The sequence below is a fragment of the Mandrillus leucophaeus genome, unplaced genomic scaffold, assembly GCF_000951045.1.
Source record: "Mandrillus leucophaeus isolate KB7577 unplaced genomic scaffold, Mleu.le_1.0 Scaffold134, whole genome shotgun sequence".
Classification (NCBI taxonomy): domain Eukaryota; kingdom Metazoa; phylum Chordata; class Mammalia; order Primates; family Cercopithecidae; genus Mandrillus; species Mandrillus leucophaeus.
Genome location: NW_012101299.1, coordinates 2,930,372 through 2,933,529, shown reverse-complemented (window position 1 = coordinate 2,933,529; position 3,158 = coordinate 2,930,372). Strand labels below are relative to the sequence as shown.

General features: G+C 41.4%; 1 long non-coding RNA gene across 1 annotated transcript in view; it reads left to right on the top strand.

Annotated features, from left to right (window-relative positions):
- Positions 1–1,041: 1,041 nt before the first annotated feature.
- Positions 1,042–3,158, top strand: part of LOC105534374 — a 9,979-nt gene continuing 7,862 nt past the window's right edge. Inside the window, exon 1 of the long non-coding RNA XR_001005262.1 lies at positions 1,042–1,162. This is a non-coding gene — a long non-coding RNA (uncharacterized LOC105534374). The remainder of the gene's footprint in view (positions 1,163–3,158) is intronic.

The window sequence follows — 3,158 nt, the reverse complement described above, 5'->3', positions numbered from 1 at the left end:
AATGTGACAGTGGTTGGATGAAAGTCCTGTGTTTAATTTCTGCAGCTTAAAATGTTATTTACTTATGGTTTTATCCAGATAGCAGATTTATGGATTTTTTTCTATCTACTTTTCTAATAATGAGCATGTATTAAGTGTATAATTTTTTAAATTAACCTTTAAAATATGCCATTTATTCAGTTAATAACATTGGAACTTGGAAGAGAAAATGTTCTCAGTAAATTAAACCATAAAATCCACAGATGAATCAAAATAGATATACGTAAGGTTCCCTAAAGAGACAGAAGGTGTCCTGTGGCTAGCAAGATTGGTGTGTGATGCAAGGGGGTGTACCGTGGAGGCACACATCAGTATGTAATGCAGGCAGGTGTACCATGGAGGCACACATCAGTGTGTGATGCCGGCGGGTGCCCCGTGGAGGCACACATTAGTGTGTGATGCAGGGTGGTGTACTATAGAGGCACACATCAGTGTGTCATGCCGGCGGGCGCACCGTGGAGGCACACATCAGTGTATGATGCAGGCCAGTGCATTGTGCAGGCATGCATCAGTGTGTAATGCAGCTGACTGCAACCTCTGCCTCCAGGGTTTAAGTGATTCTTGTGCCTCAGCCTCCCGAGTAGCTGGGACTACAGGTGCAAGCCAGCATGCCTGGCTAATTTTTTATATTTTTGGTAGGGATGGAATTTCACCATGTTGGCCAGGCTGGTCTCAAACTCCTGGCCTCAGGTGATCTTCCCACCTCAGCCTCCCAAAGTGCTAGGATTACCAGTGTGAGCCACTGCACCCAGCTGTACTCTTTATATCCAACCAGTTTTGCCTACTTCAAAGTCATGTTCTCGCCTGCGGTTTTTTGTGTTTTTTTTCCCTATAAGCTTAATATGGTTTGACCGTGTGCCCCCACCCAAATCTCATGTTGAATTGTAATCCCCAGTGTTGGGGGAGGGAACTAGTCGGAGGTGATTGGATCATGGGGGTGGATTTCCCCTTTCTGGTCTCATGATTGTGAGTGAGTTCTCCCAAGATCTGGTTGTTTGAAAGTGTGTAGCACTTTCCCTTTTGCTCTCTCTCTCCTGCTGACCATGAGAAGATGGGCTTGCTTCCCCTTCACCCTTTGCCATGATTGTAAGTTTCCTGAGGTCTCTGTACAGCCTGCAGAACTGTGAGTCAATTAAACCTCTTTCTTCATAAATTACCTGGTCTCTGGTAGTTCTTTATAGCCAGGTGAGAATGGACTAATACAAAGCTTGATGGCTTTACTTCTACTTGTAGATCCTTGCTCCATCTAGAATTACTTTCGGGTGTAGTGTAAGGTAAGAGTTGAGGTTTTTTTGTTGTTGTCATTTCCATATGGTTGTCCAGTTGCTCCCATACCATTTATTGAAAAGACCATCTTTTCTCATTTATTGTTTTGGCACCTTTGCCAAAAATCAATTGATTATATATATATGTGTGGGTCTGCTTTGTGCCTCGATTCTGTCCTATTGGCCTATATGTCTACTGTACACTAATCCCACTGTTTTTATGACTTCAGTTTTATATTGTCTCAAAATCGGGTAATGTGAGTTTTTCAATTATTTTCCTGTTTTTCAAAATTGCTTTAACTATTTTAAGTCCTTTGCCTCTCCATGAAAATTGCGGAATTTGAAAACTTCTGCCAAAAAATAAGCATGGCTGAGTTTTCATTGAGATTTCACTGAATGTAAGATCAGTTTAGGAGGACTAGACCTCTTCATTATGTCAAGTCTTCAAGTCTGTGAATACAACTAATCTTTTAACCACTATTGGTTATGTGTAATTACTTTTAGCAATATTATATATTTTTGTATACAAATCTTGCACGTATTTTGTTAAATTTATCCCTAAACGTTTCACATTTTTTATTATATTAGCAATTATGTTCTTAATTCAATTTCCCATTGTCCATTGTGTATATATTGTAATAGAAAGGGTTTTTGTATCTCAGCTGATGTCCTGTGGCTTTGGTACACTCACCTATTGGTTTTTTGTAGGTTACAAGTATTTTCTATGTATACTAACCTGTCATCTAGGAATAGAGGCAGATTTTCATCTTCCTTCCCAATCTGTGCTTTGCATTTCTTTTTCTTGTCTTATTACACTGGTTGTGAATTCTAGTACAACACTGAGGGGGAAATAGAATTGACAGCCTTACCTTAGGGAAAATAAATTCAGTTTTTCACCATTAATTATGTTATCTGTAGATTCTCCATAGATTCTCTTTATCAGATTAAGGAAGTGCTCTTAGATTTCTAGTTTTGCTGAAAGTTTTTATCAAGGATGGGCCTTGAAGTTTTTCACATTTTTTTCTGCGTCTATTAAGATAATTACATAATTGCCTTTTGATTTCGGTAACACAAGAGTTACATTTATTGGTTTTCACATATTAAACCAACATTGCATTCTTGGTATAAAGCCTGTAGGGTCATGTTTATTTTCCTTTTTATATTGCTGGTATCGTTTGCTTGTGTTTTGCAAAGGGATTTTGTTTCTACATTCATGAGAAATATTAGCCTTCAGATTTCTTTCTTGGTAATGCCTTTGCCTGTTCTTTTGGGGAAGGGGGTTTCTAATCAGTGTAATGTTGATCTCATAAAGTAAGCTGGGGAGTGTGCCTTCTACCTCTATTTTTAAAATAGTTTGTGCAAGGTTAGTATTCTTTATCTCTCAAGTGTTTGTTGTCGGGGCCTCATTCCTGCTTTTCAATAAAGACCTGAGAATGAGGGAGTCATCCACGCTGTTGTTGGAGGAAGAGTGCTCCAGGCAGAGAAGGCAGTCAGTGTGGGAGCCCTGGGGAAGAGAGCCCCTGACATGTTCCAGGGAAGACAAGGGGCTCAGTGTGGCTGGAATAGAGAGGATGAGAGGGTGAGTGTTGAGGGACAGGGAAAGAGATATTGCAGGGAGGGAAACCCTGGAGGGCCTTGTAGATCCTATTAGGGACTTGGGCTTTTGTTATGAGTAGGGTGGGAAGCCTTTGGAGGGTGGGAGGCATGATGTGACTTTGCGGATGATCCCTGTGCTGGTGACAGACTTCCAGAGGGCACAGAGCAGCAGGGAGCCCCGATGGGAGCTGCCCTCTGAATGTGGGTGAGAGACCCCGGGATCCGGCCAGGCCAGTGGCAGTGGGAGGGGAGCGGATG